At 47.9% G+C, this 26268-nt stretch overlaps 1 long non-coding RNA gene across 1 annotated transcript in view; it reads right to left on the minus strand.

Moving 5' to 3' along the window:
- Positions 1-26268, minus strand: part of LOC132691764 (uncharacterized) — a 156600-nt gene that overhangs the window by 71762 nt on the left and 58570 nt on the right. The window contains exons 3-4 of the long non-coding RNA XR_014137404.1: positions 16340-16392; positions 13440-13540 (exon numbers count right to left, since the gene is read on the minus strand). This is a non-coding gene — a long non-coding RNA (uncharacterized LOC132691764). The remainder of the gene's footprint in view (positions 1-13439; positions 13541-16339; positions 16393-26268) is intronic.

The raw sequence follows: 26268 nt of genomic DNA on the forward strand, positions 1-26268 counted from the left end.
CCTCCCTTCCACCCCATTTCTTCCATTGTAGCTTCTTCTTTGGATTTGGAAGGAGGGGCTGCCCTTCCTGACTGGTTTCTCGACTTTTATCAGAAACGAACAACATACCTTATCTCTCATCCCCAGGACAAGGGCTACAATGGGGGACAAGACCTCATGGTATTGAAGGTCCAGCCCTACAGGTCCTACAGCCCTACAGGTCCTACAGCCCTACAGGTCCTACAGCCCTACAGGAATGACCAAAGATTTGGGCCAGATCTCAGCGTCTGCCCTACAAAGCCTGACACATGTTGCAGCCATGAACAGCACTGCTAAAGAGGTAATTAAGCAAACCAAAGCCAGGATAAAAGGGATTATGTCCCCACCCACCCACACAGAAGTCTGTCTCCAGCTGTCAGAAAGAAGTTTTTTCCATGGCCCCTGGAGTACACTCTCCACTCATGGACACCATGTTTCAAGTCTACACCAATGATCCTTTCCTGTCTAAACCTCCAGGCACAGATAATTATGGAAATTAGGAATCTCACCCACCTGCTCAAATCACAAAGAGATTAACAGGACTTTTCCAGTATAAAAACTGCAGAGATAAGTTTATCCTTCTCCCCTTGTTTGTTATAAATGCCTAAAGAAAGGGAAACAACTCAGGTAAAAACAAGACCCATATCAACCACCAGCTTCCCAAAGTAAATTTCAGCTCATCCCGTAACTAATCAGCTTACAGAACTCTCCAGCACTGTTCTTTTCCTTCTACATCCAGCCTCCATACAAGGGCAGCTATCACCCACCATCCAGTCAGTTTTGTCCTCTTCTGGAATAACCAGAAAGTAAATTTTTCTTCACTCCAATTGAAATCATACCCCCTCAACCTGAAGATCACCTCCCCACTCCCAGACCCTTTACTTCTATTTTCCTAACTGAGAAATAGGCTTTGTCCACAGGTCATTGAGATAGTAAAATGACCCTCCTCTCCCTCTATGGGACAGCTTATCAATTCCCCTGTCCTCAGGAGGATTCTGTAAGACTACATGAGCTCTCCAGGTCTCTGAGAAGGAGCTCACAACACCACCACTCTACCTAAGCCAGTGGGGGACCCTGCTGATGCCAGCCCTTTTCTCCCCGCCAATGATTTGGTACAAAGCCATTTCACATCCGATGCCAAACCAGTAATTCACAACACTCATCAAAATCTGCCTCCATCAACTGACTCAGCATTCCTGCTTTCCAAGCATAGCCAACATCCCTAACACCCTGACATCCTAGCCTTCAGCTTCACTATTTACATCACATGAGAGCTTTGGGCTTAGAAAGCCCAATTCCCTTTGGATAAAGTATGCAGATGATTCATCCTCTCATCCTGAGCCTTGATATCCATGCCAAAAAGCTTGTGAGATGGGGCTCAGAGAGGACAGAGTGTGGGCGGGGGTGGGGGGAGTCCTGTTGCTATGGAAATCAGTGTGCCAGTTTCCAAAGGAGAGACACTAGCTGTTCTTGGGGTCCTGTTTTGCCAGGCTGTCCTGTAGAAATTGAAGAAGCTTCTGGCCTGAAGTGGCGGTGAGTTACTGTGGAGCCCCAGATCACACCGACACTTGCCTGTCCCCTCCATCTCACCTCCTCTCACACTGAGAGATCCAACCACCAAAGACATCCCATCTGGCCTCCTCAGCACTTTCTTTAGCAGCTTTCCAGCCAAGTGAAAGGTCCACTCTATGTCTGTAGACAAAAGGGGTATTGACTCAATTCTGTGTTTCAGGGAATGAGTTAAATTCCATTAATGGGGGGAGGGGGGTGAGAGGGATGACAAATAACAACTTGTCTGAACTTGTTACATTTCTCCTCAGTGCCTCAGTAAGGTTCTCAATGGCAATAAGGTCATCAATGATAGAGAGGGAGACCTCCCAGCCGGACTGTCACTCAGCCCCAAGAGGACACTCCACGGTGAGAAGCTGACAAGACCTAGAGATTGATTCACATGCTAAGAGGAGCATGGAGTAGGGTTGCAGGGAGAGGGGGGTCAAGGTCTCAGAGACAGAATGTCCAGGAGGGAGATTGATGTAAGGGTCATCAGATGCCCAACACACAAGGGAGGTGGGCAGAAAGAAGACAGTCTCCATCAGGTAAGATGAATAACAGGCATGATAAGCTCTGAAAATGGAGGCTTCAACTGCTGGAAGGTCCTGGGGGCCAAGATAGCAAAACTAAAAAAAGACTTTAAGAGCTTATTATGTACCAGGCACCCTATGTTATACATACTATTGCATTTATTACTTTGCATTATCTTCATATCAGCCCTATGAGAATCAAACCATCATATGCCATTTTACAGAGGTCAAAACTGGGACTGTGAAAAGATAGCTAAGGTCACAGAGCTAGTAAATGACGGGATTAAGATTCAAATCAAGGCCCAATGGACCAGAGTGCACACTCTTGACCACTACACTAGAGCAACAGGTCCTAGAAATGGCAACCATGTCTATTAACCAATTAGAAACTAGAGTGTGAGTGGTGCTAGAAGGACTTTTAAGATCCCAGAAGACGGATGTTGGCTTCATTCTGACCAGGACATTAGCCATCCCCTCCACGCAGCACCATTTTCAGATAAGGCATAGTATGACACTTCTTATAAGTATTTATATCCTATGGCCAGATAGCCCAGTGTATAACCACTGTCTTGCCAACAAAAATACAATAGAACATGGTAGGCTGAGCTGAGGCTGTTAAACAGAAGCCCTTAATGTCCCATCTGTCAAGCAGAATACCAATCCTTGATTTCTCCACCTTCAGGAAGTCTCTGGGGAGATAGTAGGCCCTTGAGACAGGTAGAGATACAAATCCAGAAGGGCATGAAGAGGTTCCACCCACCTCATTCTTTCTCAGGAATTTCCTCCATCTCTCCATATTCTGCCCTCCCCCAGTTACCCACCAGAATGAGGCTAAAGACCTCAGGAGTCAGCCTCCTGACTGGATCAGGGCAGGGGTCAGATTTTCTCTTTCAGTTGATCGTTTTCTGCTTACTCTTGGCCTGGTCTAGCCAAGCTGAATCCATCACTCTCAGTGGGTGGTGGCTGGGGAGAAGTACGGCCTTAGAAGTATATCTAGGACATTTAAAACCTTGATACGAAAAGAAAGGCGTGAGAAGCTAAACCAAAGAAGGAGACACAATTGCACAAAGTTAGGGGATCTAAAGAGCCCCCTAGGTACCAGAAGGACCGACACGGTAAGAATTTTAAGAGGTGACAAAGGTAACTTGCTGTCAAAGGAGGCAGATATGGCTAAAGAAACAAGTGAAATTAATTCCTTTCTCAAGCCATCATAAAGGTGAATGGCTACCAGATGGTCAGACAAAAATACCTGTCCACAAGCTGCTGGAGAAGAAAAAAAAAAAAAAAAATACGTGCAACAAGAAATCAGATCCTCCACTGAGCAGGTGAGCAGGAAATTAAAATATCTGTACACTGACCACAATGTAAGACCACACACAGTCACAAAAAGGCTGTTAGGAAGACAGTGTGAGTGTGGGATAGCATCTATCCTCTGTCTGCCAGCTCACACCCAGAGAGACAGTCACAACCCTCACAGTTCTAGAGGAAAAGTCTCCAGAGAAAACCCAGCCATTCCAAGAGGGATGATGATGGAACAGCGGAGGCCTGGGCCAGTGAAGGCCAGGTAGCCCACTTCACAGACCACATCACTAGACGTGGTAACGTCTTTTCCTGAGCACTTACTATGTACCCAGCACTAAGTGTCCCAGCAAGCTTCTGAAATGGCTCTCATTGATTCTGGCCTCTTGCGTAAGTCCTTCCACTTAAGTGTGGACTGGACCTGAAGGCTTGCTTCTAACAGAACACAGCAAAAGGGACAGGATGTCACTTACATCAAAAAAGGACCTCCCTGAATTGGCTGTCAGTGACTTAATCCCCATCGCTCCTTCAATCATCCTCTCTGTGCCCTTGTTGCTACATTCCCGCTAGTAGATACACACACACACACACACACACACACACACACACACACACCCCAAAGGCTCCAGAAGTTGGAGGGAGCTCAGCCTCCTCTTGCCATTGTTCAGCTTCTTCCCAATCAATCTCCTGCCAACCACAAATTAGCATTACACAGGCATTTACAGTGCAGGGCCCCCAGGGATAGATGGAAGCTGCTAATCCTTAAGAAGGTGCACTGGTACAATAGCAGGAGGCCCAAAGCCTCACCCCCACTCATGGGGTGCTCCTTTGCAGCACTTCCAGCTCTTTTGTGAGCTGTCCAAGTCAACCACAGATGGGGCCTTGAACAAACAGGAGACAGTTGGAGCCCGGGGAGCACATTCCTGAGACCGATCCCAGCAGAAGACTACCTTGGAATGGATTCTCGCCCACAGCTTCCAGGTTGGTCCTTGTGGATGCACTCTTCCACTTGCCATTTTTACTGGTTAATATTAATGAATGGCTCCAGCTGGGACCAACCCAGAGCATGAAATGTCCTGGGGCCAGCAGTAGTTAGACATGCCCTGCCTTCTGGGCAACTTGGATTAACAAAACCCAGGGGTTTTGTTTTCTTTTCTTTTGCTTAAGGGATTGATTTGGACTTATGAAGTATGATTGAGCTTCCTGATCCCCAAAGAAGGCAGCCCTGGCTGGGTTCCAAGGATCGTTTTTATCCCCAAGTGCTGCCTTTTTTCAGGCCCTGGGGAACCCCAGCAAATGCAGCCCTTCTTCCAGCAGTCCCAAAGGCTGGCTCTTGCAGCCGCCTCTGACGGCTCCTTGCCCTTATTCCACAGCTGGGTCTGGATAAGCGGAGCTTGCAAGAAGGAAGCCTCTTATCACAAACATTTCCTGCCTATTTGCTCCTGACCCTGCATACCACAGTCCTTCCCCCGTCTGGCTGGGCCACCAATGGTGGCCACAGCAATGTATTCACAAAGGACCTGCAGCACAGGGTCCCCAGACCTGTCTCTAGTCCAGATTCTTCTCTATCCATCCACACCTGTCTCTCCCTTCTCTGGGGAGCTCATAGGTTCTTATAGGCCACCCAAAACGGCTCAGTCACTGAAGAAACGAAAGGAAGTCAGGTGGAACCAGAAAGAAAGAAAGAAAAAAGACAAAGGCAGATAAGGATTTTTAGCTCAAATAGAAAATGTGACTCACAGCTGGAGTTCTGCCCACCTCTTCTAGGACTGCTGTCTGTCTCCGACAAGGAGAGAAACAGAGGCAGGCACCTATGAGGGTCTGTGTGCCTATCTGTGCCGTCCTCATCCCTACATTGACTGTACTTGTGTGTGCCTGCGGAGTTAAGGCCATATGGACTATTGCAGGTTTATATGCCAAAGGATTAGGAGCTGAGGGCCAGTGGGTCTAGGACCAGCCCAGCCCAGCTGTGCTCAGCAGAGCACTGAATTCCTAGGTCCCTATCCCCTCCAAACACCTGGGGCACCCTAGTCCCACCCCTCCCTGTGGCCTTCTCCCTGCCTCCTGCCCCCAGCTTGCTGTGTGGTCCGAGCCCTCTGCCCTGAAAGAAGGGGAGGGAGGGAGGGAGGGAGGGATGGGCCAGCATGTTTACAGTCAAACATAACAACCTTTATTTTAAATAAATAAAAGTTTTAGTCAGTTTTTACTTCCCTTTTCTTCCAAAATATTTTCTCCCTCCTCCTCTTCCTCCTCCTCCTCCTCCTTCTCATCATGCCTGAGCCTTTATCTGTGGGGCCACCCAGGGAGGGGCTGTGGGAGTGGGAACGAACAGACCCTGGTGCTTAAAGTCTTCCCAGGTCATGTGACACCCCCCTCTCAAATGCCCACGGAGCCCCTGGGGTTCTTGTGAATTCAGGGATGTCCTGGCCTGAGAAATAGAGACTAAACAGGAAGCCTGGGCCCCATCATCAGCATGAGTCCATCTGTTCTCCCTAGTCGTAAGGTTGCCCACCCCTTCCCCTATTCTACTATGGAATTGCCATCCATCTGTCTTCCACTTTGGCCTGTCATCTCTCTGTCTCCCCCATTGGACCCTCATCCATCTGTCCTTCCCACAGGACAACCATCTCTCAGTGTCTCCTTTGGGCTGCCATAAATCTGCATCCCCCATGAGATGTTCCATCTGTCCATCACCCTATTGGCCTGTCATTCCATCCGATACCCTTGATCATCCTTTTCGTCCATCTGTCTCCCCTCATTGGATATATTTTTGCCCATCTGTCTCCCTGAATGGGGCCAGCAATGGTGGGTCTAAGATATGAGAACAGTGGGCATTCTACTCTGATTTTGATTCCAGCAACAATAACAGTAGCAACCATTAATCAAGTGTCTACTATGTGCCATATTCTCTATGTGTATTATCTCCTTTAACCCTCCAACAGCCCTATGAGTATGTGTTTGTTTCCCCATTTTACCAGTAAGGAAACTGAGGCTTGAAAGAGTTAAATGCCTTACCCAAGGTCACACGGATCCTAGTGGCAAACACAGAGTCCAGAAACAACTCTGCCCATACTGAGTGGGAATGAAGACATGGTCTCTTTAATCCTCCACCCCCAGGATGTAAGAGTTCCCCTCTCCTGGCCTCTCTGCGCATTTAATTTACACTTTGCTGCTGGATGTTTTCAGACTGATGAAGTTTCCTCCCTGCCCTGGCTTTGCACAAAAAAAGTGAAGGGGGAAAAGAAGCCAGATGTGAGAGTGATTCGAAGGTCTTTGGGGGTGGGGGTGGGGGGTGCAGAGTGATGTTAAATAAACATCCAATGATATTCTTTCTGCAAAATGATCCATTTTTCATGGCACCCAGGAGTTCGTCCAGGGGTCTCTGGGTCACTAGGGAAAACTGTTTCGTGTGTTTTGGCTCCATATTCTTCCATTGGTCACAAAGAGCTAATTCTTCCAATTAATGAAATCAGCGCTGCTGATGGAGATGTACTGACAAATTATTTTCAAGACAAATATATTCACACGGATGGTGGGGCTGATAGGCCTGAAGGATTTGGAGAATACAGAGTGAAGTTCCCCCCACCAGCCAGAGACACTGAGGTCATTCACGATGTACGGGATATTGGCCACCACCTCAAGGGACACCTTTTTCCACCCGGAGCCATGGAGGCTGGACTGGATTGTCTGTGTTGAGGGGCTGCCTATCAATGGGCTTCTGTATGGCCCTGGCAGGTTCCCGCACCCCTCCCCTCTTCCCCAGTGCCTCAGCCAAGTCCCCTTCAGGGCCCGGGCTGAAGGGCCTATTCAGCATTTAGGATTCCCTGATGGGAAGTGAAAAGGAGACAGACAGATGCTTCCTTGGAGCTAAGGAAAAGCTGGAGGCCTAGAGACAGGAAGGGCAGGCTGAAGCCACAAAGGAGGAGCTCAGTGAGAAGAAAGAAGGAGGCTAGAGGTCCTGTGGGATGAGAAAGAAAGAAGGAAAGGAAGGAGAGGAGGCTGGGGGAAGGGAGACAGAGGGTGGGAGGGCCAGATAGGGAGGGGAGGAGGCCGGAAGAAGGCCCCCAGGCAGAGGGAGAGATCCCCGATGGGAGACCCAGCAGCGCCAGAAAGCAGTGTGGGATTTTTTAAAGCCACAGACTTAATTTCCTGATGATGTTTTTTTCAGGCCGATATTAACAGCATTTTTCATTCCCTGAGCAGATCTGCTGATTGTGGAAAAGCGATCCAGAGTGTGCTGGGTGACGGGGCCCAGCCTTTACCTGGATGGGCCCACAGAATGGCCCAAGACCAAGCTAATATTTCATCTCCTTCTTGAACCCACAGAGAATAGGAAAGATTTTGCTTCGGGCCGGTCCCGGAGGAGGGAGGGGAACAGTTTCTAAGCAGTTCTGGCAAATCAGTGACAATCAGAAGCCAGGGTGAAATTATCTCCATTAAACTAACTAGGGTGGTTTCTCTTTTCCTGCCTGAACCCTGACTGAAATGGGGTGGTGAGTTTTGAGGGTTACAAGTTAGGGGCTAAAGGAGCCAAAGCCCGGAGGACTCTGCAGAACCATGGAACATCTTCCTAAAGCCTCATTTCCCCACTCAGAATCCATCTGTGCAGTCGTGGGTTTGCCAAACAAGTCCACACCCCTCAGCCAGGAAAGCAAGGCCCTCAAGAGGCCAGATGCTCAGTGTGGTCCAAGCCCAGCCACCTTGGCATCCCAGGGGGGCCAGCATCACAGACTGCTAAAGCAGAAGCTGCATTTAACCAGACCCACAGGTTGCCATGTGCTCGTGATGGTGTGAGAAACTCTGCTCCCTGATGACTTCTAACCCTCTCCAGCTAATATGCTGCCACCATGGAGAATGGCTTCCCCAACAAACTGGAATTGTAAAATTCTCCAAACATACCTTTGGCTTTTCCAGTTCTGAATGCTGGTTCATGTTACCTCTTTCATCTTAAAGATGCTTTCCTTCATGCCCACTTAAGGAAATCCTGCCCACATTTTAAGACCCAACTCAAATGCTACCCGTACTCCAGGGAGCCCTTCCCTGCCTTTGCCAGAGGTTAGAACTTCACTGTAGCTTGTTTGGATCACCTGTGGAGTGCTTTTCACTTTCTGTCTTGCATTTTGGTTACTTGTGTACTTATCAAGGGGCAGTTTTGTATGGTAGTTTTCAGGACCTTCTAAGTTTAAAGCTTTGTCCCACTGCTTCCTAACTTTGACACTCAGCAAGTGGGTGATTTCTTTGGACCTCAGTTTCCTCTGTAAAACGAGGGTAATAATTATATTCAATCATAGAGTTGTCATAAGGATTTAAAAAATATATTTAGGACTTTGCCAAACAATGTGACATATAGTATGTGCTCAACAAATGATTGTCAACTGAATGTAATGATCCAAAGAACAGTGTTCTTAATCACACAGGAAATAAGAGACACTGTCCATAAAATTCATTGTTTGTCCAACATGGTATGGTCTTCCCAAGACTGAATGATTTGTGTCCCTTATCCTAGAACCATAATTTGTTCTTCAAAACAATCAGTAACTGTTTTGTTGTTTTGCTAATAATCATTGGTTAAAAGTCCTGCTTCCTTGGAGTGCCTTGGTGGCTCAGTCGGTTAAGTGTCTGACTAGCTCAGGTCACGATCTCACCATTCATGAGTCTGAGTCTCGCGGTAGGCTGTGTGCTGACAGCTCAGAGCCTGGAGCCTGCTTCAGACTCTGTGTCTCCTTCTCTCTCTCTGCCCCTCCCTCACTCTCTCTCTCTCTCTCTCAAAAATAAATAAAAACATTTAAAAAAATATTTAAAAAAAAGTCCTGCTTCCTCAGTTTGGTTCCACATTGTCCCCTTATTGAGTTCTTTCTGCCCCATCCCTGCTTCCCCTCTGAAATCTCAATATTTTCTTTATTTTTTTCAAACTTGTCAACTGGTCATAAGTATTTATTTTATTTTCAACTTCTTTGTATCAACTGTCTCATTAACATTCTTTTGACTCCCCCCAAAAAATGTTTCTTAACTCTTATTTTGTGTTTTTATCTCCAAGGGAATACTTTGGCTGGATTTTCTACCAGGAATGACACAATTCTTTCCACAGATATGCAGAGGGAGAATTTGAAAACCAACAGAGTCACATCGCCTTGATCCTACACCCAAAGAATTCCTCAGATACACAAGTCCCCAGCTCTTGAACTGGCCATATTTCCCAATGCTATCTCTACCAAAAATGTTCTTTCTCGTTAAATACTAAGGGAAAGTGAAATAAATACTGTAAAAGAAGCTCACTCAAGATGGGGGGACATTCCAGAGTCCAGTTGCTTTGGATTACAATGGGCCTTGATAAATAATATCAGATTCAAGTATGTTATTTTTTTTTATCTCAATCAATAAGCATTTTTAATTTCCTTTCAAAGTCCTATAGGACCTGATTTCGTTTAAGATACAATTCAGATATCATCTCTCTTCCATGGTATGTCCCATCTACAATTTTCATGTCCTGATCTATTATTATTATTATTATTATTATTATTATTATTACCAAAAGGCAAAATATTGATCAGTGCAACCAAGCTCTTTCCATTCCAATAGAAACACATTTTCCCTCTTCTTGCCATACTCTCCTTAACCAAAAGAAAGAGAGAAAGAACCAATTAAAGCCACTCATCTGAGAGTTCAAGGAACTGGGGAGAAATGGGACCTCTGACAAGTTGGAATGTGATCTACATGGGAAATCTCTGAAAGGACACCTGCTCATTCACAGGTCATTGTCTCTGAGCTCCTGAAGGTGCAGCCCCATGGGAATGGCTTCTTGTTGGGAAGATGGGCAAATAAGCATAGCACCGGCAGGGACAGAGGGCTCTGTCTGTGGGAAAGAGACAGTCAGTGAACTTTCAAGCCCAGGCAGTAGGGGCAAGGCTTACAATTTCAGCTGGATGTCTGGAAACTTAATATTGCCCAGAGTATCGATTACCTGCTAGAGTTAGATCCTCTCCTGCTCCAGAGGGCAGGAGTAGCCAGGCAGGTCTCTGACATAAAACTCTCTGTGCACCTTTTAATTAACTCTAATAAATGTGCATCAGAGTCTTCTAGAAAGGGAGGCTGTTCAGCCTGGTAGAGGGACACAGGAGTCATCAAGATAGGAATTTGAGTATGACAAATGTACAAAGAGGTTGCCATGTGTGACTCAGTCTGGGGAATTAAACAGCAGTAGGTTCACTCTTTAAATCAGCGGGGTTGGGACCATTGCTCCACACCAAATTCCTGCTTGGATGTCTTTTCCAAAGGGAATCATAAGAGTATCACCTGTCCTGCCTGCTCTTTAAGTACCAAACGTCTTTGGTACTCAAACAGCAAAAAATGGAAGGAACTATCAGTTATTACTAATTCTATACAGGTTGGTAATTCCAGATACGCGACTGAGTTACAGAATTCTACTTAACATCCGGGTGTAACTTCCAATCACTCTGAACTTGCCGCTAGAATCACCCTCTCCAAGGCTTTATTCAGGTATTCTCCATCAACATTTAGTATGTCCCTACCAATATGCTTGACACTAGGCACTTGGGATACAAATAGCCAAGACAGAGTCGCTATCCTCAAGGGGTTAACTTTCTAGTAGAGAATACAGAGTGTGAGTAACAGCAGCTACTATTTATCAAGCCCTTCTAATATGGCTTTTAAAAATATTGTTTATTTTTTGACAAACAAAAATTGGATATATTTATTTTTTAATTTTTTTTTTACATTTATTTATTTTTTGAGAGACATAGAGACGCACAGCACAAGTTGGGGAGGGGCAGAGAGAGAAGGAGACACAGAATCCAAAGCAGGCTCCAGGCTCCGAACTGTCAGCACAGAGCCCGACACGGGGCTTGAACTCACAAACCGTGAGATCATGACCTGAGCCGAAGTCGGACGCCCAACTGACTGAGCCACCCAGGAGCCCCCAAAATTGAATATATTTAAAGTATACAACGTGGGGACACCTGAGTGGCTCAGTTGGATAAGCATCTGACTTAGTCCGGAGGTCATAATCTCATGGTATGTGAGTTCGAGCCCCACATTGGGCTCCGCCCTGACAGTGAAGATCCTGCTTGGGATTCTCTCTCTCTTCCGCTCTCTCTGCCCCTCCCCTGCTTGCTTGCACTCTCCCTCCCTCTCAAAATAAATAAACTTTCTTGGGGTGCCTGGCTGGCTCATTCGGTTAAGCATCTGACTTCGGCTCAGGTCATGATCTCACGGTTGGTGAGTTTGAGCCCCATGTCCGGCTCTATGCTGACAGCTTGGAGCCTGGGGCCTGCTTTGGATTCTGTGTCTCCCTCTCTCTCTGCCCCTCCCCCACTCATGCTCCGTCTCTCTGTCTCCCTCAAAAATAAACAAACACTAAAAAAAAAATGTTTTTAATCTTTAAAAAAAATAAACTTTAAACATAGTTAATTATACAATGTGATGTTTTGACACATGTATACATTGTGAAGTGATTACCACAAACTAGTTAATATATCCATCACCTCCCATAGTTACCATTTTTTGTACATAGTGAGAACACTTAGATTTACTCTTAGCAAATTTCAAGTATATAATGCATTATTATTAACTATAAGTCACCATGCTCTACATTAGGTTTCCAGAACTTACTCATCTTGTACCTGAAAGTTGTACCCATTGATCAATATCCCCTCTTTTCCCCTACCCCCCTCCTCCAGCCTCTGGTAACCAGCATTCTACTTTCTGATACTATGCAGGTGACTTTTTCCTTTTTTAGGTTCTATGTATAAGTGAGATCATGCAATATTTGTCTATGCCTGGCTCATTTCACTTAGCATAGTGTCCTCCAGGCTCATCCATGTTGTTGCAAATAGCAAGATTTTCCTTTTTTTTTTTTTCATAACTTAAGGCTGAATACTATTCTATTGTATATACCACATTTTCTTTATCCATTCATCTGTCAGTGGACACTTGGTTTGTTTCCACCTTATGATACGATATGCTTTTTTTTTTTTAATGTTTCTTTCTTTCTTTATTTTTGAGAGAGAGAGAGCGGGGGAGGGCAGAGAGAGAGAGGGAGATAGAGAATCCCAAGCAGCCTCTGTGCTGTCAGCACAGAGCTTGATGCAGGGATCGAACTCGTGAGCTGTGAGATCATGACCGGAGCCGAAACCAAGAGTCGGACACAACCGACTGAGCCACCCAGGTGCCCCAGGATAGGATACACTTTTGATAAACACTAATAGCCTCCAAGATGTTCCCCGATGATCCTCACCTCTTGGTGTTCATGTACTTATGTAGTCCCCTTCAACATTGCTTAGGGCTGATACATGTAACTAATAGAATTTGTGGGGAAAATGGTGTGTGACTTCTGAAGCTAGGCCATAAATGATATTGCAGCTTCCACCTCGCTCTCTCTTGAATCAGTCTCCTTAAGGATCCCCAGCTGCCATGTAGCGAAGACACTCAGGAAGCCCTATGGTGAGGTCCACATGGAGAAGAACTGAGGCCTCCCACCAATAACCAGTGAGGGACTGAGAGCTTTTGCCAACAGCTGTGTGATTCAGCCATCCAAGAAGCAGAGCCCCCAGTTTCAGACAAGCCTTCAGATTACCGTAACCTCATGAAAAAACCTCCAGCCAGAACCACTCAGCTAAACCATTCATAAATTCCTGACCCACAGAAACCTCGAGAGACAATGTTTACTGTTGGTTTAAGCCACTAAATTTGGCATCATCTGTTATGCAGCAACAGATACCTAATCCAGTCCTTTGTGTTCACGATCTACTGATGCTATGAGGATGCCAGTCCTACTGAGTATTTATTCTTGTCTCAACATTACAGATGAGGAAACTGGGACTTCGAGAGGTGAAAATGAGAAGCCACATCAGAACTGAAGTATGACTCCACTGGACTTCAGAGTCTGCGTTCTTAACTGTGCACAATACATCTAGACAGAGGACAAACGGTCACAGTGGGAAAGGTAGTGAGTTCTACCTAGAAAGTCTGGAATTAGAGGTGAAGAGGTGGCAGGCAAGGCTAGTTAGAAGATGTAAGACTTACAGCGGAAATGAAGGACGAGTAGATGTTCACCAGGCAGCGTCAGAAGAGGAATTCCAGAGGTAGCAGCCATGGAGGCTCAAACAGCCTGGGGTGTTCAGAACCTGCCTGGAGTTTCCAGATCCAGAAAAACAAAGGCCTTTGTGACTAGTTTTCCAGGGGGAAATCTTGGTTCTAGCCCAAGATCTATTCTTGCAGTCCAGGACCCCCCAAATCACAGGAACTGCTACCCTAGTCACTGCTTGTGATCAACTCAAATTCCCTTTAGACGCCACCCCCCCCCCCCCCATTTCTTCCCTGGGTCAGTTCTCTTTTACAGACTCTGCTCCCTGGCGTGTCTGAAGCACATACCAGTTCTTCCTGACAAGCAACTCTTGCTCCTTATGAAACTGTATTTATGCTGCTTACAGATGCATTCATAACATATCTCCTGTCCTGCAAAATATCACACAAACCTGACTTCCTTCATTAGCAGGGGCACTAGAACAGCAAATCGGGCTAATTTGGGGGCCCAAGTGCATTGGATTTCAGAAAGGCACGCATCTTTTCTCATGGCAGTCTTCTGGATGCATTGGTGGATTACAAATTAGAGAAGCACAATATGGGATATTAGTAGCTGGTTTAATAGCCACGCCCAAAGGTTACTGACTACGGGTTGATGTCCCGTTCTAGAGGACAATCTATCCCGGCGTGACCAAGGGTTCTGCCCTCAGCCCTCTCTCAGGCAACGTCTTTCAGTATCTTCAGTGAAGATGTAGAAATCAGGCTCGTGCAATTTTTTTAACGGCTGAAATGGGGACAATTAGTAAATAGTTAAGATGGCAACAAGGAAAAACTGTACCCCTCTCCAAAGGCTAGCAGAGGTCAAATCTGCCAAGATGAATTTTACCCAAAATGAAAGCTCCTCTACTTAAATTCCAAAAGTCACTCCATAAATATACAATGGAGATTTCTGAGTCGGTGGTAACTGCAAACGGGAAAACCACTGAAGGGTTTTAGCCAAATGGTGAGTTAAATAGGAGTAAAGACAGCCTGCACTAATCTGGCTTTAAGTTGGGGGGGGGGGGGGGAAGGGAGAGGCAGCTTGACTGGGAAGGTTACTGCTGAGATTCTGCAGCCCCCCGCCACCCCAGGGCTGTATTTAGTAACTCACACTCTACTCCATTAAATGTGTTTGGGTTCCCAGCCTCCACCCACTGCTCTCCCCCTGGACTGAGCAGGGGAGCCCGTAGAAGGTAGTAAGAATGCTGAGAGCTTGGAGTCTGGGAAGAGCTTGGAAAGCTCTCCAGAGCCTCTCCCCGCACGGCCCTATCCCTGCTGATAAGGATGAGAGCTGAGCTGGCTGACAAGTGATTGGAAACAGGAGCTCCCAAACCCCTTAACCCTTCCCTAGCCTGCCCCAGTGTCTGGAGTCTCTAAATGCTGGGGCCCATCTCCCTGTGGCTTCCTGCTCTCAGTATTAGGGCTCTCTGACTTCCCCTCCCACACCCCCACACCTTTCCATCTTCCTCTCCCTTTGTCCTGACTGCTTACTGAAAGAGACTGGAAAGAGACCACCACCACCAAATGCTAAGACGTGGCCCCTCCACCTTCCGGCCGCCCTGACAAGTTAGCTAGGGAGTCTCCCTCTGGTCCAGACCCAGCCCACCCCCGCCCGACCCAGCACTCTTAGCCACCACATATCTGCCAGCCTAGGGTTGCTGTTTAGGAGCAGGAGTCAACCAGGTGGTTGTTCGGGGTTCTAGGCGCAGAAATCCCAGGCCCAGGTCCAGCAGTCTGATCCCAGACCCATTCTCTGCCACCCTGGCTGGCTGTGGAGCCCTATGGGGACGCTTGCGGGTCACCCCAGAACCAGACCTGACTTTGCTGAGTCATCCCAAAGGCCCTCCAGCCACCTAGGTACTGCGAGGTGCGTGGATAGGCCTCATACTGGGACAGATGACACGTGATGAGAGATCTGTCCCTGGCAGTGGCCAGCAGGGCTGAAGCTGAGAGGGAAGGCGTCCAGCTTACCCTGGGGAGGGGCATTAAGGAGAAGCCAGGTTTACCGGCCACAGTAATTAAGTGTAAAAGAGCTTCCTTCTGTAGAATGGAATTCAGATAAACTGCCATTATCATGCAAAGCAGCTTTGCACCTAAAAGTCCTTACCCAAACAGGCAGTTTAATTAAATCCCTAATCTCCCCTGGCCTCTTCTGACCCTTTCCCTACCCACATTCCCCCCCCCCCCCAATAATTTAGGATTTTCAAGATTCCATTTAAAACGCTTAACCTGTAAGCAAGCAAAACATACCTAAAAATAGTGGGTCCGAGTGTGGGGTCCTCTTTGAGGCTCTTTGTGTCTTAAGGTGTTAGTTCCCTGAGGTTCAGATGGTCCTGATTGGGGTGCCGGGTGCCCATGGCCAGGGTGAGCATGACGGTGATGATACTGGCAAGGACGGTGGTCACAGTGAAGTGACGGGAGTGGGCACGGCCTTGAATAGGAGGGTGTGCATCACACGGTCCTACGAGCCCCTGCTCACCCCCAGGAGGCTGGTTGCCCATTTAGGATCCAGTCTCTGCCATGAAAAGTCTCACCACCCATAGCAGGTGTGCGTAGCAGACCTATAGACTTGAATATAAGGACCCTGGTGTTAAGCCAGAAGAGGCGGGAATGGACACATCGGCCTGACCATGGGTGTCCCCATTTGTGATGCTACGGTGGCCTCTGCTGTGAACCACGGGGGAGGGAAGAGGGGGGATGCCAAGCCTGTCCATGAGAACCAAATCCTCTGGGGAAAGCCTGAAGCAATAGAGTTCAGGCTCTAGGTGGAAGGAGAGATCAGGATAAAGGAAGAATGAAATGGGGTGGGTGGGGGGTAAAGGGTAGGAGAAAGGGTTGGCCCAAGAGCATTGATAGACAACAACCCAATAGTACCTTCTAACATCTGCAGAATGCTTTAGAAGTTTGTGCCTTCCTGTGGGGAGAAAAAGAAAGGAAATCACGGATCAAACCCAGGCACAGGTGGCATGTTACCTCTTCGATTTCAACCTAGAAGGTAAATCTTACTCCCCCCCACCCCCCTCACCCCCACCCCCAGAGGAGAAAACAAATACCCGGTGGTAAAATGACTGGCTTAATGTCACACAGCTCATGACTGGCAGCACCAGGATTCAAACACCAGCCTGCCATACTGAAAAGTTGACCCTCTTCTGCCAAACCACATGTCAGCTGCAGGGATTATAATGTTGGAGAGGGGATTAACCACCCAAGAACACTGGGGTCTCCCCTCCTTCCTGCAGCAACAACGTTTCCTTCCTGAAACAATCCATTTCCCCTGAGCAAGAGCCTGAAGGCCTCAGCAGAGATGAGGGAATCAACTCTCAGCCCTGAGGATGTAGCACAAGGGAGCCGGGTTTGCCGGGGGCTTCTTGGGACTCAAACTCGGGGAAGAGGAGCCCCCAGAGGAGAGTTTTCTTCACAGGAAAGAAGCGTCAGAGGCTGTGGTGGGGGAAGGGGCATCTGTAAGTCATATAACAAACACCAGACCTCTCCATTTATACCTCATTCCTTTGGTGGGGGTGAGCAGAGGAGTCGTCTCTATTTGGGAAACAGTGAAACTCAAATCACCCTGAACCCTGCACTTTTTCTGTTAATTGCATAGACTTCATTGTGCCTGGAGAACGCATGGACCTTCTTTCGAGGAAGTTATATTTCTGGAAATAAGACTCTCCGGATTCATGAAACATCCCTGTTTCTCGGGGGATTCCCTACTTCTTCGTATCGTGGGTTTTCTTCGCAAAGAGCGGGAGCCCTTTGAGGGAGGTTCCAATAAATCTTATGAATAAATGAGTGAAGCTGGGGGAGGGGCCCAGCACAATAGCCAACTTCGAGGGAGGGCCCAAGCCCAGGCGGGTTCTGCCCAGCCTTCTGGTACTGGCCACCTTGCCTCAAAGCCAGGTGTCTCTAAAGGTCACCCACTTGAAGGAACAGGTGCTGCTGTTTTGACATCTGCAAGACAGCTCAGGACACAGGAAGCGTCCATGGCTCCAGGGCTGATGTGGGTGGGTTAAGAAAGTGGGATTTGGACAAGATCTGTTACAGCGTCCTTTGTCTCTCTTGTAGCAAACACAACAGAGAAGAATTTTAAAAGGCTGTCTTGGTCTGCAGAACCCCTCTGGAAGCAGATGGCTTGTCAACAGGTTCCAGGGCAGGCCCCGGAGGCCTGGGAGCCTTATTGGAATGCAATTACCCTAAATGCTGGCTGTTAGGGTGAGAAGGCAGGAATGCAATTATGGAAGGAGCGTGTAGGGGCTTTCATTGATTAACCTGTCCTGCCTGCCTCCATTCCCCACCGGGGTGATTTCAGGGCCCTGAGGGTTGCCCTATGCCCTGGGGGTTTTGAGGGAAAAAAAAGTCACTGCAGCAAGCCAATGCCAAAAGCAGGGTTCCTGAGCTTCAGGAGGGCCCGTGGACACCTGAAATTGCCTGGGAAATATACTTGTGCAAAATGCAAAATGACTGTTTTCGAGGACGACTTTCTCCACTCCTCACGCGCTTAGAGGGCTCTGCAGCCCTTAAAGGGTTAAGAACCAGGGGGCCAGGGGAGTGAAAGATCAGCAGGATTGTTGGAAGGGGCCTCCAGGAAACAACTCTTCAGTTTTCAATTCCCAGTGGCCGTGATCCATCTGGGTGCAATTCTGGCTCCCCGCTTACCAGCAAGTTCTTTAGCCTTTCTTTAGGCCTCAGTTTCCTCTGTAAAATGAGAGTAAACATACTTACATCCTGAGGTTGATGAGAGAATTAAATGACATAATACAAAGCTTTTCGCCTGACATCTAACCCTTAGTAAGCTTTCAATAAATGGGAGTCAGTTTTATTATGACTATCTATTAAAGTTCAGAAAATGAAGTGGGGCATACACCTGTACTCTTTTGAGTGGTCTTTGACCCCAAACGCACAGTCCAGATTCCATGGGAATCCCTGGGCAAGTCCCTTCTCCAAAATTGAGCGGGCCTGTAAGACCCAGGGTCTCCATGCACTGCTTCCTTGAATAGGGCCCTTCTGCCCTCAGGGCAGCAGGATCTCGCCCTACGGGGAGACAAAACCTTCTGGAAGTGGAGGCACATCCAGTGTCCTTGATGCCAGTGCAGGGGAGGAGATTTCTGGGCCTGAGCTGAAGTTATCATTGGCCTGCCTCACTGAGAGAAGTTTCTGGAAATCTCAGTCACTGAACTCTTTCTGCCTGTTGAGCTGATACAGTCACACGCTCAGTTGAAATGGACTTCTCTAGCCTCACAGGCCCTAGAATGAATGAGACTAATCCAAGGCCCAGCATCTGCAGAATGCTAGTCTGGTGTGGGACTAGGAAAGGAAAAAAACAAATCTGTCCTCTTCCCCCCTGTATTAAGCCTTTTCCTTTGCTGTATTTCTGGTGCTTTGACGTGGCCTTGCTGGCACTGGAAAGACCTCCCCTGCCAGGGTTAACCGTTCCCAGAGACATTAAAAAACGCACCTTCCAGCACACCGCTCATACACAAACCGACCAATCCCAAGCCCATAGCCGCAACCACCTCCTTTCTTGAGCTCTCACACTCCAAACCAATATCCCCCCCCGCCCTAATCTCCCAGGGCCAGGGACTGGGTAGGGCCCCTATGCCCCAGAACCTGCTGACATGATTCAAAGGAGCCATTCCTAAGTCTGCTTACCCTGCCTGCCTGTTCCCTCCTGTGGAAACCACAACGATGGCTCTTGACCACATTTCCCCTTACTCCCTCTGCCTCCTGACCAACCCTCGTGCTTCCCTGCGTGGCCCCTGCCATGGCAGGTCCCCTTCCCTTCGGATCCACGTGTATAACAAACTGTCTTTTCAATGGCAATCATCTCCTGATCTGTCGGCCTCACCATACCTGAAATAATAAAACCTACATTTCAAAATAACTTCTTCCCCCTCCACCTTCCCCTTGTCTGAGATCCTCAGAGCTCTCCTCACTCAGAACCTACAGGCTGCCCACCCCTGCAGCCACAGGCCTCTACTCCTAAGCCAAAGCTACTTCCGCCTCTGGGGTCAAAAGTAGTGGGGTCCCGACTCCAGTGGGGAATCCTAGGGTTGAGGGCCACGGGAGGATCTGTACTCCGTGGTTCCCAGGAGACAACACAGCAAAAGAGCAGAGTGGTGGAGCTGGCCATACACTTGGGTCTGTTCATCAATCATTCATTTACTCATTCATCATTCACCCCCCCTCCCCCATCAATCATTCATCTGCTTATTTATTCATTCGGTTTGTTTGTACTTCTTCCTTGCTTTGGTTCCCGCAGATGTGGGTCCTCTCCTGCTTTGATCTGTCCCCTGTTCCTGTGGCAGCTGCACAGTAGAGGCCTTCTGATGTCACTTTGTCAGTTACCTGGCTGAGAGGGTGTCTCCCTCTCCAAGGAGCCTGAGACAACCAAAGGGACAAGGTAGGGCTGTCTCCTGCCTAAAAGTCCCATTTCTTGTGGGCTTTTTGACCCAAAGATCAGTGGGAGGGCTGGGGAGAGGCTGTAGAGGGGTCTCCTGGGGCCGGGGAGGTATGATGCCCCTGAACATGCCTCACAGCTGCTTGAAAACCACTTCTTCAGGGAGGCAGGAGTTTCCACAGACTCTAAACCTCCAGGGCTGGCAGTGAAGCCTGGGCTCGGCACTTCGGGGGCGTCTGGAGAACCTGAGGCTAGAGTTTTAGAGGCCTAAGCTGTTAGCTTCCTGACAGGTCTCCCAGCTTCTATCCACCTCACCCACCTCAGGCCAGAAAATCTTTTGTCAGCCAGCAGTCAGAGATCGTTTTATGTAAGTCAGACCATATACTACTTCTGCTCAAATCCCTGCCGTGACTACCCATTCATTCAGAGAAGAAGCCAAGGCCCTGGAGGATCTTGTCCCCCTCACTGCCCTGAGTCTTTCTCTTTTCAGGCCCTGTTGGCCTTGCCCTTCCTCAACTCACCATCCACACTCCTACCTGTATCCCAAGGGTGTATCCATGGATGCCTAATACATAGCAGGAGCTCAGTAAAACATTCCTTGAATGAATGAATGAATGAATGAATGGGCTCTGGGAAGTTCTGAGGATGAAGCTTGAGAAGCTACAGGCTGTAGAATTTGGGGCTTCCTGGAGTAGAACTGAGGGGGTGCACGGCAGCCTCTATAAGCTGTGCTGCGGAGCCAGGAGCCAGGAGCCAGGCAAAGTCACCAGCTGCCAGGCTTCTCGGGGAGGGAAGGTAGGCAGCAGTGTTGGTGGGGATCGCGCTAACTCCAGATGCCAGCTCCGTGCCGCTCTGGGGCTGGCCAGCGCTCTGGATGTCATTAGCTGATTTGTTCTGCTCTGCAGAATGTACTTTTCATATTTAGGCAGAAAAAACAGCTTTCGGTCCTCGTGCCCTTTCTTCTGTGAGCTGTAGCACATGGCCTGCTCATTATGAATTAATCCTCTAAAGAGCATGTTCATTATTCTAATTTAATTGTGCTTCGTTTCAGAAAATAACTAAACCCAGCGCGGAATAAACTCCAACGCTGATCAGTTTTCAAGAAGTTAACCTACGACAAAATACTGCTAGAGGGGCAGCAGCAATTTGGAATCATTAAAGGGAACCCATGTAAATAATAAAAACAAAACTAAAATGCAGAATTAAATTAAGGAATAGGAAATTAAATTTGTGAATCTGATCTGAAATTGAGGCCCTCTATGCACAGGCTTACCCTGCCTTGGCTCTTTGCTCAGGAGTGCTGGGGCGGGAAGGTTCTGCAGAGGTTCCCATTCCCGGGAAGTAGCTGGCAGGAGGAAGCTTCCAGGCCTCCCCTCCCAGGCAGTCGGCAACAACGTATGGCCCTGGGAAGGGGGATGTGGGCTGGAGGGAAAGAAAGGGGCTTCCCTCCCACAGGATCTCCTCTGAGGAACATGAAAGCTGCATTGTCGTTGTTGTCACTGCTACCTCCGGAGGACTCTTGCCGAGCCCTGGTGACTGACAGGCAAAGGAGGGGGGATCGCTGCGGCCAAGGGTCTGAGCTGGAGGGTCTTCCTGGAGGATGCACAGGAAGCGAGGCAGATGGGCGCGGGGCAGCTGTAGAGCTGCTGGGCGCAGTCAGCCCCGGGCAGAACAGACCCTCCTGCCCTGCTCACCCCTTGTCCCTGACACCCTCCCCCTGGTGACCCAGGTCAGGACACAGACTGACCGGCTTGCTCAGGACCTCTCTACCAACACCATGGCAGCCCCATTCCAGATGCAGAAGATCCGGATTCCAGCATCAAGGTGGGCAGGCCTCCATCAGGCAACAAGAGGAAGGCTGGCTGGCTTTGAGGTGCCTGAGAGTTAGGGGCACTGGGGTCAAGGTTAGACCAAGGCTCAGACCTCATTCTGTAGTTTTGCAGGATGTATAAACCCTGTGCCCGGGGCACCTTCTCTCTGATAGACGCCCACCCTCCCCAGGCTCTCCACTTGCCTTTCCTCCCCCATCAAGGGAAAAGAGCTCTGCCTGCACCATTCTTTCTCTTACCCGGTACTCAGGCTTGGGCTGACTCTCTCGCCTTCCCAGCCTCATCCCCACACATGTGATAACAGTAATAATACCTGTCTCAGGGCGCCTGGGTGGCTCAGTCGGTTGAACGTCCGACTTTGGCTCGGGTCATGATCTCGCGGTTCATGGGTTCAAGCCTCGCATCGGGTTCTGTACTGACAGCTCAGAGCCTGGAGCCTGCTCCGGATTCTGTGTCCCCCTCTCCCTCTGCCCCATCCCTGCTCAGGCTCTGCCTGTTTTTTTCTCTCTCTCTCTCTCTTTCTCAAAATAAATGTTAAAAAAATAATAATAATACCTGCCTCTGTTATGAGGAGTAAATGAAATAAAGCACCTGGCAAGGGGCAGCCGGTCGGGCACCGCTGTGATTTCACTTTTCTGCTTCATCAGCCTGTGCTCTCGCACATTCTCTACGTACAGATACACACCCCTACACATACAGGCTCCATTCTCAACGAAGGCCTTAGGCTGTGTTTCCGGAGCACCACAATTAGTTGCAAAAGAAAAATCCAGTCGATCGACAGCTTGCCTCGATTCGTAAAGGCAAACACTGAAATGCATGTCCATATCCCAATATCTGAGTAAAGCTTTCCATTTTTATTTTCACTTTGGGTTCTACCTGGACAAATGAACCACCTTACGCCCTTGTTAGAAACAAAGAGGGAGCGTGAGCAAGCAAAAGCAAAACAAAGAGAACAAAGAAACAAAAAAAGTTACCTTTTTCTCTTTCAATTTCTCTTTTAATCCTGAAGTCCCAATTAAGGAAATGATGCAGATAATTTAGGCCACAGTGTTGTTGATGGGTCCGTTAATTAGTGAGTGCGCCTAAAAATATCAGCCATGGAGAGATAACAAAGACAAAGAGTGCTAAGAGAGTTCTCTGGAACTGCCTGGCCACTTCCCCTGATCTCACCTGGCTGACTGCCCCAGGGAGTTTGTACCGTGACATACAGCCAATCTCAGCTCTCCCAGAGTAAATCCTGAAGGCCCTATTAAAGAAAAGTTATTCATGACACTAGTTGAAGACAGTAAAGTCCAGTTCATTCAGAGAGGGCTGCTACAATGGGGTTTTGTAGTCGGGGAGAGAGATGGTGTTCAACTCTGAATACAGCAAGGAAACACAGCCAAGGAGCAGGGTAGGGGGTCAGTGGATGGAAAATGACAAAGAGGAAGCCTCAGGGGTCAGGGGAATTCTGGCTAAACCAACCTGACAGGATTCTTGCTGAGGGCAGGCCTGGGTGATCAGACATCACCCTGGGGGCTGGTGGAGGCTGAGGCACCACGTCAGATTATCCCGAGTGATCAGATATCAAGAGTGGGGGATTCTGAAGGAACTGACTTAGCAGGATTCTTGCTAAAATTGGAGAGGCGAACATAGAAGCCCCAAAAGTCAAGGCCTGGTCAAGAAGAGTTCCAAAGGAGGCTGAGTAGCATTTGGTCAAGGAGAGAATCTTTTGCCACCCTAGAGCAGTTACATGGCCCCAGTTCAAGACTGGCTGAAGATCCGCTGTTAGTGTCAATGACAAGGTAAGGACGAGGGGCAGGAAGTTCACAGCGGTGGCCTCCACCTAGATCCAGGGGTAAATGTTTTAAAATGACTCCTTGATCTTTTAGAGTTAGTTTAAGAAAAAGCCACCCAAATCTCTTAGGCACACAAAATGTATCATATAAGAAAGCTTTCAAAGGGGCCTCGTCCCACAGCACCCCGCTGACGGGGTTAATTTCTAGAAGGCTGGAGTTAGCTTGGTCAGTTTTAAATGGTTTCCGTGTTTTTGATCCTGGATGAAAATCTCTGTATCCAGAGAATGGACTTGTCTGCACAGGAGGGCATCTGTGTGGGGACAGCATCACCATTTGACCACAGGAGCTCAAATCGTGTGTATTTAGCACAAGAGCTTCCAAAGTGGTTACACCTTACAGTGCAAGACTGGTTTCTCTCAACCAACCAACTCTTCCATATAGAGTCTATATTGTTCATGTGTGTAGGACCCACACACACATAAAATCACCCGTTGATCCCTTTCCCCACTGAAAAAAAATTAATACCACTGCAATAATAGTATTATTATTAGCAATAATAGTCAACAGTCATTGAGAAATTACTCATTGTCAAACATTTGTTCTAAGGGCTTTTGTAAGAATTAGTTCATTTATTACTCACAACAACCATGTGAGATAGGTATCATTATCTCCATTCTACAGGTGAGGAAACTGAGGCACAGAGAAAGGGAGCAGTTTGCTTGCGATAACAACAAAACATAGCAGCGCTGGGGTTTGAATCCAGACGGTGTGTCAGACCTGAGAGCCTCTTAACCACGATATGGCACTTCCTGTTGGTCATCAGCTCCCCTGTCTCTGCAAATCTATCCAGTGACCCTAAATCTAGGGAATGAGAGTTCACCAGGCCTTCGGTGACTGACATCTGGAAATCAGGCCCATGTTTTCAAAATGCCTTCACACCTCTTTCTCCCCAGGTCCTTAGGGCTGGGTCTTCATGACCATCCTTGCCTTTTGGCAACTGTTGTGGCCTGGGTTCTGTGGGATACGTGCTTTAGAGACAAGACCACTTTATAGACAAGACCAGGATTTATTTCGTTTCGTGAGTCGGCTTCCTCAGGCCTGTGAGGGCATCACAGGCATGGCATCTGAGAGAACGTTCCTGGAGGAAACAGCCTTGTCAGTGTGCAGGTACCGGTTTAAATTCCAGACCCTGGTTTTTAAGACACACATCTGCAGTGGGCATATGCATGGTGATAGATGAAAACAGAAATGGTTTTTCCGTTGTATCTGTATTATTAGATTTGACCCACCATCGGAACAGCAAAGAAAGAGTGGAAAATTAAAGGTGATTTGATATTAGCCTCCTATTCATATTAGAAAAAGTAACTGCTCTTGCGGTTTCCCTCACAGAGGTGTCTTTATTCATTTGACATGCCTTTAATAACTAATTCTAGCTGTCTGTTTGCCAAGAAAGGTTTCCTACGGGCAGACTTGAAAGTGACTCGGAACTCTTTGCATGCCCGGCTTCAAATGATCCCAGAACAGCAAACATTCAGCTTCCCTCCAGACTTCTGAAGTGTGGGAATAACATGAAAGAATGGACAAGAATCATTCTTCAGCCCGCGTGTGCGAGGAGCGCAGCTGTCTGGCAGAGGTTGCGGCTAGGTCTACGTGGACCAGGCATAGAGAGATTTGGAAATAATCTCATGAATCCAACCCACGGAGTCAGCCAAACCAAACGATTTATTTCAAGAAAATAAATCGACTTTGGGGCCAGCAGGATCCGGGTCAGTCGGAGACAGACTGGGGTTTCCTCCGTCTGCGTAGACCTGGAGAGGGCAGAGAAAGACAAGGAGAACCACCATGACAGCGCTCAGAGGGTCGCAAGCAAAAAGCCCACACTGTGCATGTATATAAGTATTCACAGGAGTGGTTATTTATTCATCTACATAAGTCAGGCTGACAATGATCCTACCTAGGAGGTGATGACTCCCATTTTACAGTTGTAAAAACTGAGCCTCTGAGATGTTAAATGACTTGTCCAGGACACACAGTTTGGGGGGCAGAGTGTTGGCTAGTTGTTTACCACGCACTTCCCTTTTCCTCCTGGGCACACAGCTAGATGCTGTTTCCAGGCTCCCTTGCAATTAATGAGATGCAACCATATGACTTAGTTCTGACCAATAGAAAGCAGGTAGAAGTGACATAAGTCCTTTCCAGTTCTGGCCCATAAAACCTTGCGTATAGGCAGTTGTGCCTACACACAATTGTCTCTTTTCCTATTCAGGGGCTGAATGGGGAGGATGCTGAGCATCTAGAGGAGGGTAGAATCTGAATATGGAAGAACGTAGAATCCTCCATTAACTGCTTTGAGCAGAGCCCCTTCCTCACACTGTTCCTGCAGTGGATGTCGATATGAGCTAGAAATAATCTATTGGGTTAAACCCTGAAATTTGGCAATGGTTGGTTCCACCAGAAAGCTGAAACTGACTAATACAATTCATAAGCTGCTCTAAACCCAAAGACTCCAAAGACGGTGCTCTCACCCCCTTTCTTGTCTGAAACGGCACTGAGTCTGATCAACCCTCTAGCTTTTTTTTTGAGTCTTATGCTTTGTCCTGCCCTACCAAGCTTAAGGTGGTGATTTCTTAGCTTTCTGCTTTCCTATCTATGCAGACACGTTCCTGGTTTTCAAGAATCTGATCAAAGCTACTCCTTCTATCTCTTGGTTAATCCTTCCCCATGTGGGGCTCTGGGCCTCTGATTGCCTTTGATTTCTCCTCTCCCATATGGACACATCTAATCAGTTA

This window comes from Panthera onca, chromosome A3 (assembly GCF_046562875.1).
Source record: "Panthera onca isolate mPanOnc1 chromosome A3, mPanOnc1 haplotype 2, whole genome shotgun sequence".
Classification (NCBI taxonomy): Eukaryota; Metazoa; Chordata; class Mammalia; order Carnivora; family Felidae; genus Panthera; species Panthera onca.